General features: G+C 37.9%; 1 long non-coding RNA gene across 1 annotated transcript in view; it reads right to left on the bottom strand.

Annotated features, from left to right (window-relative positions):
- The window catches only part of LOC135314585 (uncharacterized), a 161188-nt gene that overhangs the window by 14648 nt on the left and 134136 nt on the right, over positions 1-12404 (bottom strand). The gene's annotated exons all lie outside the window — the stretch shown is intronic.

Genomic DNA, 12404 nt, shown 5'->3' with positions numbered 1-12404 from the left:
GAAGATGTTGTGAAAATTTCTATCTTTGGAAGTGTTCAAGAACCAATGGGACAAAATCCTGAGCAGCCTCACCTAGCCAGACCTGCTTTAAGCAGGTGTTTGTACCACATGACCACCAACCTGAATTATTAAGGATTCCTTCCAGCCTGATTTATTCTGCATTTCTGTGAAACTGTCCGTTTGTCATGGTTTAGCCCCAGTCAACAACCAAGCACCATGCAGCCACTCGCTCACTCCCCCCTGGTGAGATGGGGGAGAGAATCAGAAGAGTAAAAGGGAGGCACCTCATGGGTTGAGATAAAGACAGTTTAATAGGTAAAGGAAAAGCTGCATGCAGAAGCAAAGCAAAACAAGGAATTCATTCACTGCTTCCCATGGGCAGGCAGGTGCGGTGAGCGAGGAAAGCAAGCGGCCAACTCAATGTGAGTGATAGAGCAAGCTTCAGCTTTATTTTTAAGTCACAGCGCTTTTATATGCTCTTGTAAACAAGCTTCAACAATTACCTAATACAGGTTGCGACACCTTCTTAACAAACAGTCTATTTCTGTACTTCGTGCCTAATTCCTTGTTCTTGTTTATCGTTTGCTCTCAAGGCCGAGAGATATCCCTGCCTTTCTTCTTTGCTCTCAAGGCCGGGATATCTCTCGTCTTTCTCCCTCCTCCAGGTGACTTGCAGATTCTCTGTAATTTTCCATCAGGGGGTCTGACACTGGGTCTGTAGTCAAGCTAATTCCATCGCATACCCATAACTCTCCAGCCCGCTTTCTATCCCAAACAACTTATCATGAGACCCACATGCTGATTCAAACCTAAAGTTTCCCACAGGCAGGTGTTCAGCCATCTCCAGGAAAGCAGGGCTCCATCACGCGTAACAGTTACTTGGGAAGACAAATGCCATCACTCCAAACATCCCCCCTTCCTTCTTCTTCCCCCAGCTTTATATACTGAGCATGACATCATATGGTATGGAATATCCCATTGGTCAGTTTGGGTCAGCTGTCCTGACTGTGTCCCCTTCCAACTTCTTGTGCACCCGGCAGAGCATGGGGAACTGAAAAAGTCCTTGACCAGTGTAAGTGCTACTTAGCAACAACTAAAACATCTCCACATTACCACCACTCTTTCCAGCAAAAATCCAAAACATAGTAGCTAGTATGGGACTACGAAGAAATTGAACTCTACCCCAGCTGAAACCAGGACACCATTATATTTCATAACAGATTAAGGTATTTTTCAACCTTAGTAGCCTTACTAATAGTCTCCAGTTTGGGTTGTTTGTTTTGGGGTTTTTTTTTTTGGGGGGGGGGGTGGGGGGGGGGTGGGGGGGTGGGAAAGGGATAGTTTCCCCCAAGATCACTGTGTCTATAGTTGATGAGGACAGTGACCTTCAGTGCTGTACAAATCTTTAACAAAACTGTCACATTTACTTCATATACCTATATATGTTGGTATATATGTATGCCTAATTACATATATATGTGTAATATGTAGCATTTCATATCATCAGCACTGATTTACCTAATCTGGGGGTAACTGTATGCTTCTAAGTGCAAATGCAGTGGCTGCTCTGATCTGCACCAGAAAGCAAAGAAAGAATGATAAAAGCTGACTTAGGGGATGTAAAATTAAGCCAATTTGCAGTATTAGTCTGCAGTCACTGTGGTATCTAGAGTGCAGGCACCCCACAAACTGACTGAGAAGAACACAAAAGGATGATTGGTGATGAGATTTAGCAAAGTAGAGACAAGAGTGAGTAAAGTTTCATAACCCACAGAAAGCTATTTTTAACCAACCTTTTTCTTTTCCCTAAGCAGAAACTGCAAAAAACTATGTGAGTCTGACTATCCCAAGTCAGGGTGCTCGCAGCAAGGCCAGTCATTTTGAACAAAGCAAACTCAGAGTTGATGCCTTTTGATACAGTTCAACAGCATGCATTTCAAGGACAACAGCCAGCTCAATTCTGTCATTTTCAGATCTATAAGATGGTCTGCAAGTACAGAAGGTGCCCATGCAAATTTCCTTTGAAGCACAGATAAAAGTGGCAAATGATGTGTGGTTATTCTTATATAGAAAGCACACAAAACCCATTATTCCATCAGCTTGCCACCAAGTGAAGCCTTACTTGTCTTGAGACCTAAAAATACCTTATTTGAACAGCACAAAGTATGTTCAGTCTCCAAAGTGAAACATTTTAAAATGTCTTAAGAGTTTTAAAAATGCAGCTAATGGTTTTTAAACGGTTCCTGCCCTCTTTCCCACCTCCCCTCGCCCCCCAGTTTCAGTATCAGAGGGAATGAAAACAGTTCACTGAAGCAAACCTTCATAGGACCAGCCACAAAAATGAAGTAGAGAGGAAGTGGATCATCCCTGACCCTTTTCATCCAATAGCCCCAGAGTCACACACATTCAGAGCTGAAGACTATGCTCAGTTTCCTGTTCCCATGTTCAGTCTCCATGAGGCAAGGATTTCATCCAAGGAGCAGCAGTTTCTAAAGCACCCACCTCAAAATACTTCACATCCTTCCACAGTATTTGGACAGTCACCCAGGCAGCAGAAAGAAATGGGCTGCAGTCCTTTTGGTTTGATCCAGCTAGTTCTTACTCTGGAAAGATTCTTTAAGTAAAAAAAAAGTGGGGCCTATATTTTTAATTCCTCTGGCTTAAGAGTCTAGCTTAAAAATGTTTCAGTCTAAACTAGTCAGATTCACGACTCATTTGTCAACAGAAACCACATTTTATAGTAAATAAACTAGCCGGGGGAGGGTGTGATCTTTTAAAACTATAAGCCTAAGAATCCATTTCAAAATGTACTTTGTTTCATATTTCCTTTTGCCATTTGCCATCATTTATACACTTTGTTTAATTGAATTAGGTACCAGTGGAAACAAACATGAGGAGATGCTGTCAACTGCTGGACATCAGTTGTTAGATAGACACCACACACACTCCATCCATATGGAAAGGTAGTCCTTTACAGAAAAGTTAATAAATTCAACATTTCAAAGCAGAAGATGTTTCCATTCAAACCCAACGTAGATCTGACTTTTCATAATTTAGGGAAAAAGGACCGTCATAATCTGCAAATGTAATATAATTTCTCAAGGAATATATCTCATTACATTTAAAAGGAACTAAAACTTGATGAACAAATAGACTGTGGCTTCTACCTACCCTCATTATATCCTGATCTACTGGTATTTTTGGCCCCAAAAAACCCATTGCAAGTTCATTGAAATCTTATTATTGGTTATAGCAGCCATTGGATCAAACCCATTAGTAGGAAGTCACGGCTTATAAATATAAAGACTTATTGCTACAAGATTTTATTTCCATGGATACAGCCATATGAAAAATTACATATTTATCTTTTCATTCATGTTTTCAGGAACTGTGACCAGTCACAGATGGGAACATAATATTTCCACCCTGAAGAGTTAAATCAAGCCCTTTTCTCTATACAGAGTAAGTCTCTAAACAATACATTTAGCTATAGGAAAATTTAACCAAGCGTAATGAATTTTATCACACAGCAGCTGTTCAAATAAAGCAAAGCAAATTTGGCTTAATAGATACTTGATGAGCATACACGGGTCTAACAGAGAGGCCAAAGCAAAAGTGTTCCTGTGTTGTGTATTGTTATGTAGTAAAGTCTTGAAGATATGAAAGACTAAAAATCCCAATATATCTATTTCAATTCTACTTAACTATGCTGGACATTTAGATAATTAATATAATAGTATACAGAGTTTTGTCAGATTAAAGACTTGATCTGATGACATATAGGCACTATAAGCAGTGCCCACTATTGCTCTGGTAGGGGAAATCCTGTTAATTAAAACCACATTTATAAGAGTAAAATTTTAAAAATTGGGGGCATATTACTTTGTAGGCATTGATCCAGAAGTAAGATATTTACTTTTCTGGTTGAGTTATGCAATTCTTTTGTACAACACAATACATAAAGGCTCACATAGGATGAAGAGAACAAAGCTGATAATTTCCTAGTAAACTCACTTTGATGAAAAACCAGTAATGCTTTCTTAACTGCTTTCTCACATGATGCATAAGAAATTTCTAGTAGCACATTCCCTGTTCAAAATCAAGTTTGAAATTGGCCAGATTAGGCCAAACAATTTAACCTTGAGGCACCATGCAACAGAGCTCAAGTATTTCTTCAAAGCAGGGGGAAGAAAACCACTTGAACAGTTTTAGTTCAGGCTACCTACAAAAAGGACGCTTCTGGACTGAGTATGTTTTGACAGAGTTTATATTGCTTCAAATCTAATATTTTAAGTATAGTGACAATAAATACTTGTTTTTAAAAAGGTAAATCCCACTAACCTCTTTTCATAAAAGTGTTACAGGATTTATCAGGTCAGAACTGGAAGGTGCTGTGAGGACAAAGCTTCATTATAATTAGCTGCAAATGGAGATACAGCGGCTTCTCTGCTAGACATTACCTCTGGGCACAATCAAATACTCTGAAAAACATCCCATCTTCATTTACGGAGCCACAGGTGGACTTCGAACACCCACCAGTAGATCCATGGGAAAGGCACTTGGCTTTAATGTCACAGCTCCCATGCCATAAAGGCTGCCCTGCAGTGGCTGATGGTAGCAGCTCCAGCTAGCACTTGGCTGTATTCTAAGGAATTTTTTGCCCGCTTATCAGGTGAGCCACATTTCTCCAAAGGTAAGAGGGACTCACTATTACATCCCAAGGCTCTCCCATCAGTGCACACTTTCATTCTTCAACATTTAACAGGAAAACAAAGATAACTGGTCACTCTGTGTGGGCTATATTGCATGAAATCCTTCTCCTCCTGTGTCTCTAGTACTGAAAGAGGATACTTCTCCCATCACTGTCGTCACTTCAGATTGCATTGCACAACCCTGTCAGCCTCCTAGAATTCTCCCCCACCTACAGCTCCCCACCCTCTCCTTTATTTTTAAATAAAAAACACCTGTCCTGTCTCCCAGCTGATTCTATAACTGAATAGGGCTGACTGAACCCAAAATTGCCTCTACTGTGTTGTATTTGTGACTTAAAACACACAAGGAGACAGCAATTTGTGCTATTAATACGGAGAACAACATGGAACACCCTCCTCCGAGAAACAAATTGAGAGTTTTCAGCTGGAAGCTCTTATGGTTCTAATGTTTTCCTTCTCTGCCTTTGTCCACAGTTGCTGATGAGAGCTAAACTCTTGCATCTGTCCCAGAAAATTACAAGAGTTTAATCAAGTGGCTGTGTGATATATCTGGTGACAGCAGATTTAGTTACTGCTGTGATAAATGGTTGATCAATGTACTATTATTCTTTCCTTTCTTGGCTTTTCTTCCTTCCCAGAAAGCATAATACTACAGTATCACAGACCAAATTTTCTACACTTGAGAAGTCACTACCCACTTCTAAATCCCAAAGACAATATTTCCTGCTTCAGCAATAAAGGCATGTGTTGCATCTTAAAATTCATGGTTGTCTAGCAATCCTTTTATTTTCACTAATCGTTACTGCATTGAACTTTGCATGTTGGCCATTTGGAAATGTCTTCCTTAATTTTTTTTTTTCTAAGTAGTTCAGAGCAACTGTCTTTTTTCAACAATATTCAAAGAATTCCTGCTTTATGGTCTTCCAAAAAGAAGAAAACAAAATAGTAATTTAGTCTTTTGTTCCATTACTTTCCAGCCTTGATCAATCTAGTTCTTAGTCCAAGACCAAGCTAACAATGTGAACTTCAGTCATACATCTGTCATACTGTCTTTCCCAGCAAATTTGGGGTTAGATAACTCAATATGGCTCCTGTTCAGTGATCAGATGAGTCAAACATTTTTGGCAAGCTTCCAAATATCTTCAAAAAATACTTTCTATATACTTTCCCTTTTGAAAAGTTGTTCCTACAGGTTGGTGATTTTAATTTCAAAATGCCTCACACAATGTTCGTTGATGTTACTAGTAAATCACTTTGTTCTTCTTACAGCTCACCTCAGAAACCCTCTTTGACTGTAAAATGCCATCTGATACCTACTACAACACAAGACAGGACAACATTGCCTGGGTTCTTTCATTTTTGTGGTTTGGTTTTTTTGAAGGTCATCTATCCCAATTCACTTTGGATATTACAAGAATGAAACCCTTTGGACCAAAAGGGCAGATTTCAAATTAAAGGAGTCTGTGCTGTCTGTAGAACTTGCCCTGCTATTCAGTGTGCTGTTATATTAAAATGTGTATAAATTTAACTTTTAAGTGTAAAGTAATCAAAAGCTCAGAAAAGCAAACCTCCTTCAAGCTTTTTGCTTTTACTGCCATTTTCTGTCTTACTAAGCAATGTCTTAGTCATGATGTCATTTCTTGTAAGGTAGTAATTGCAAAAAATGCAGAAGTCATTCATCTACAGTAGAAGTTTGGAATGGGCACTTTACATTTTGATTATGAAAGAAAATGGTCCATATGGCATAAATATCTTCAAATAAAATGGGAGTTCATGAATTTATAGCAAATGTGATAAAGGCAAAAAGATCAAGAGGAAATGCTGTCATAATGGTCTTTCAATAGACCTAAGAAAAAAACTGGCTCTTACCATTGCTGAGCAAATAAAGACACAAATCGATAAGAAAAGTTACCAGTTAAACAGAAAATAATCCAGAGCAAAGTTCATATAGTAAAGTGATCTGCCTTCAAATGAAGTTAAAAGGCAAAATTCCTAGTGAGACAAACCTAAGAGCTATAAACTAGAATACAAATAAAGACATCTGCATTAGTGGGTATTGAGAGCTTTTAACTGGCTTAGTGACTGAAAGTGCAGGTAACAGTTCACAAAAGCAGCTTGGAAAAAAGGGTAGGTTTTGGGTTGGTTTTTTTGGTTGTTTTTTTAAGAAATATAATTTTCTTTACCTACTATGAAAATACTTCAGTGTTTGCAAAATTCAAATCTGTGTTCATCAAATACCCATTTCTTAAGGAGATAGCCTGTGTCTTCAATTACTAAGTCCTAAAAATACTTCTAAATACGTGGTCCGTGTTATTGGTTCTGGAGCCACATATTTACTTCTCTGGTACACACCTACTCTAGGGCAAGAAATGGACTTCTGATTGGATACTACTGAAAGGACTAAAACTTCATTTTTAATTAGCTTGAAAATCTCCAAACTTCAACATTCAATTCCTTTCTCCAATAGCCCTAATATAGACCAACACCTTCTATATTACTGTCAGTAATTCTGAATCTTTTTTCTTGCGCATCTTTAGACCTCTGCAGCTTAAATCAAAAGGTTGTGCTCCAGTGACTGGCAGAAGATATTCATACCTCGAATAAGACTCCTATAGTCTTTAAAACACAATGCAGGTGCAGGGATACTATTTAATTAAATTATTCTATGTGAAATGGAGCTAATATCTTTGTTTTCTGAGACTAGTTTGATTTCATAACTATGCTACCTGTGAAGTTTAGTGTCCTACAAACAAGTAGAGTGAAAACACGATACCACAGAACAAGAGAACTTCGTTACTGGTTTGTCTAAAATTGCTAAAGCAAACACCTCCTAATGGCATAAGTATACCATAAGAAAAAAAAAAAGAAAGGCTCAAACATGGCACCACACACCAAAATTCCAAAACAAACATCTAGACATTTAAATGTGAGCATTCAAAAATAGAGTAATATGTCTGACCTAAATCAGTCAATAAATATTTTGCATTTCTTCTATAGAAGACAACACATGCACTAGTTGATATCTGCAGTAGGTGCATGCGTCTACTCCAAAGTCCTCCACACTATACTGACTGATCACTTTCATGTCTGTAAAAATACCCTCCTTTGAAAGCTGTGATAGTCAGAGATCAAATCCTCATTTTCTAGTAAACAAAGGCAGAAGCTACAACCTTTTGCTGTGGAATTTTGTTGTGGACCCATTTTGCTGCATAATAAACTAAGGCCTTTATTTTTATTCTTCTCTTTTGTGTATTACCTACACAATAGTAGGCAATAGCTTTGGCATACATGAAAAATAGTGGGCAAGATGTCAAAAAAGAAAATAGAACTGTATCCACTGGTCAGTCATAATAAGAGAGGTAAAAATCCCAATCAGGTTAGACACTTCAATTTCTTTTTCATTGTAGTAGAATGTGGGAGAGCAGGAAAGAGACTATCTAGGACTGCACAGAGCCAGAGGTCTTGCAGAAAAGAAAGAGCATAAACTTCTTGCTCAAATTCTGTTTTGTTCTAGGCAGCATTACATTCAACAAGTCACATAAGAAAATGCGAGACTTACCCACTTTTTAAATTGGTATTGCTATGGTCAGATTTATCACTCATTGATGGAGTGCACTATGTATCTTATGAAGATTTTATTGCAGTTCCTCCTGGTGTGAATTAAACTAGTGAATACAACTGAACTAACAGCTGCTTCAACATTTCTCCATATAGAAAAGCTGGCTGATTTTGTTGATTAAGTGATTCATTTTGAATTATTCTTTCACATCTAATTGTTAAGGAGCATGGTAATGTTTATAATTGTGTCTGACTTGTGTTGTGAAGTTCTTGTTTCCAATCTACTATTCTTTTTATCCCCCATTTCTCCTACCAGCTACACTATAAAACTCCAAAGCAGATTTGTAAACTTTTAGAGAGAAGGGAGAAGAGAGAAGTGAAGTTTTCTGTTACACTATCACCACAGACCACAGGTCCTAAAACAATAAAACCCAACAAGAAAATCTCTGCAAAATGAAATGCAGCTGCAATATAGTGTCCAATAAAATGATTGGGGAATTATTGACGAAAAATCCCTAGAAGCCTTCATCAGAACAAGACACAGCAACAGTGCAGAAGGTATTAAAGCCTTTAGATTACGCTGACAGTTGCCACTGAAGCAGGTAAAAGCAAAAGTATTCTCCTTTTCTATTTTTTAAACAAATTAAAACACACACCTACCAACTAGACTTTCACCAAAATATTGCAGTGTAGATAAAAGATCATAACATTTTCTCAATTATCTAGGAAGTAAAAGCATATGGCTCAAATTCACCATCAGGTTTGTAGGGCCCTCCACCGTCTTAGGTACTAGACATTTCCTTCAGGGCAGAGGTCTGCTCAGCAGCACCCCAGTGACAGCAGCCACCAGCTTGCCAGAGATGTACAGTAGTGAGCAGAGCACAGCTGCCTTGGCTGCATTGCACAGCCTTCTCCTGGGCAGCAAAGCCTACTGGAAATGTCACAGCACTCTTGCCATGATTTTGAAACCATCTGTTCTAGAGAAAAGCTCACCTACCACGTCAACTTCTATGGTGTAACTTTTAAACACATATTCCAGCTGTTGATGAACTCTGGTTTTGCTCTTCGATTATCTTGCCAATGGAAAAAACACAGCATACACTAAACACCACATTAGAACCAAGCCTTGTACCAAGCAGCACTTCTGGGCTGTCTAGGCAAAGTTTTAAACTGCATTACACCAATAGGTCCCCAAATACATCACAGTTTTAGGGAATACAGCTAGAAAAGACAGGTTAACTGAAACAAAAGCAAAGCTTTTATCTGAACGGCTGAAATTTTAAAAAAAACAAGCTACAGATCTAATGACCCAGTGTTTTGGGACATCAGCTGAAAAGAAACAGAATGGCATAAAACATATTTCTGGAGTGCCAACCAAGCTATCTTTTTGCTTAAGGAAGTATATTCATTGTTGGTTAAGGTCCTCTCTATACATCCTATATTTGGACAAAATTTGCACTTTGGGTGTTTTCCTATTCTGCAGTACCATCTAGTGACATTGCAATGAATGTGAATAGAGCTTCATTGCAGTGCTACTTTTTGGTGGTGCAATTATTGGATTAAATTTGCAACTCCCACTTTAACCATTTTTTCCTGGCTTGTTATGAGCCCCATTAAAAAAAAAAAACATACAGTAGAAGATACAGACTAGAAGAAATAAAAATGTTCACTAGTCCAGACACAAAACACTTTCTGCCTGAAATTGTCTCTCCTCCTGTCAGCCAGAAAGCAATGAATCTACAGGTGTGAAACAATTTGTGAAATCAGTTTAAAACAAATACACCAATTAATAAGGCACTCATGTTAATCTGCTGTCACCACCTATCAAGTAACTCTTTAGTGGTATCTTAACTGTAGGGTGTGAGATATCTGATAAACTGTGTCATTGATGATGGTAGCTGCCTCCCTGCTTTCCAGAAGATCTTAGCTGAACCTGCCCTTAGAAGCATTCTTGGGGAATCTAGACAGGGAAAAAAATATTTCTAAGCCCATCCCAACATTCTCTTGCGTACTGAATACAAATATTCTTAAAGTGTTAAGATAGTGACTGAGAGTTGAAAGACTATTTGTTGAAAAATGCTTTAGATATTATTCCTACAAAGTAAACCAAATACTTCATTTGTAGGCTACCTTATCTCAGCTTTACCAGGGAGAATAAGAGGCAAAGATAATGAGTTTTTACAATGCCACAAAAGGTAAATAAAACCTTAAACCACAAAATAAAATCCTTTGTTACAAAAGGTTTTAACACCATTTTATTCAAAAACCCCATCAATCTGGATTTAATAAGTGCTTCCCCCCAGTTATTCCTAACTCACAAAACAAAAGCTTACATTCTCAACCAGAGCTTTCAATACCTATTCCTAATTACAATACAAAATACTAGAAATTAAAAAAGCAAAACAAAAAACCAACACCAAACCACCATGCACACAAGACCTATTTTTAAAACAGGGTTTGGATCCACTATTTTTGTTCAGGATACAAACTGTGTAGTTTAAAGACTTATTTTACACTATAAATATTCATGCATTAAAAGTTGTAAATTATGTCTAATGCAGAGAGAGAATTTATGTGCAATACCTAGCTTAAAGACATATAAAATGATCTGGAAGGATAATTGAAGGACAGCTGATCAGCAGCAAGCCAGAATCACCAGCAGCTGTGCTTTTGTTATTATTTGCTTAATATTCAAATCATCTATCATCTGGGCACATAAAGGAAGTTTTTAAAATACACTGTGATCATAACCAACGCTGGACAATCACCTACCTGGACTTTCATCAAGAGAGACAGGTAAAATCATTATCTGTGCCACTGTAAGGCAACAAGAAAAAAAACACCCCTTGTGCAACTAGTAACTTCATCTGATTGTTTCAGAAGTTTCAGCGCATCTGTCCTCTGCATGACGGAGCAGATGACATCAAAACACTGAAGCATGGACAAGACTTGATGCCACATATCTTACCATAAAGCAATGACACATCAATATTCTAGGCTTTCATCTCCATGCTTTTTGAAAACACATCACTTTCTATAAGGATATGGTATAAAACTTGTAGCAGAATTATCTAATAAAGGATTGGGCCCTAAATAAGAAGCTTCAGTAAATGCACATCCACAGTTCTGATGTTAAACCAGGTGAAAATCTACAGCACCGTCAGAAATTCTTGGGCACTTCTGAATTTTGCAGTCATTGCATTCAATAGAAGGCCTGCCATTGTCTTCAACAGGAGCAAAGAAATGGAGTAAAGTCAAATTAAAAGCTTTCAAAAACCCTACAAGCAGTCACTGTGGTCTGGTTGGCTAATGGGCTCCATGAATTTAAATGTCAATAACCCAAAACAAATGTATTCTGCAGCACTGCCTAGTAACGCTACATGGGTTTCACAAAAACACAGTATTGCAAAACAAATTTTAATATTAGTTCCACAATTTATGTGTATTAATTCATTGCATGCAGCTCACACTGATCACTGGGGAAGCATTTTAACCAACAAATTCAGCTATATGTAGAACAAAACCCAGTACCTCCACACCACTGTCAGAAGGATTATGAAGTTCTTTAGTCTCCAGATTCCTTTCTACAGGTTGTCAAGCCAAAAATAGTGTTGGCAACATTAACCAAAACCAAACTGTAGAGTCATATGGTTAAGACATGGATTGGCCAAAGCAAGAGAAAGTTTTGTTGCAATATTTAATTCAAATGTATGTAAAATACTTGAGAATAGTCGTAATCTAAAAAGTTTCAGATTCCAGGTAACTCATAATTGTATCAGCAATTCTAGGAATACAGAAAAAGATCCCACTCAAGACTTCTGCAACTTTCTCCTTCAAGGAGGGCTAAAACTGATGTTTTAATTTGGCTACTGGGGGAGGAGGGAAGCAGGAAGGAAGGCAATTTTTGCACAAGGAGTTTTCACTATAGATAACAGTACTCATTACTACTATATTAAAATCACTCAGTCCTACCTCAGGATAGCCTTCTACTGGCATGATTACACTACTCCCAGTGACAGATTTCTAGCAATTAAGAATAAAGTGGCAGACTGCTTTAATAGAACTCTCACTTTCTTCAGTAACTGCTGCTGTTACAAGAGACATACTTAGAAGTCACACAATAGGGCTTAAAAT

The sequence above is a fragment of the Phalacrocorax carbo genome, chromosome 8 (genome assembly GCF_963921805.1).
Source record: "Phalacrocorax carbo chromosome 8, bPhaCar2.1, whole genome shotgun sequence".
In the NCBI taxonomy this organism is placed as follows: Eukaryota; Metazoa; Chordata; class Aves; order Suliformes; family Phalacrocoracidae; genus Phalacrocorax; species Phalacrocorax carbo.
This window is presented reverse-complemented; position numbering and strand designations above follow the sequence as displayed.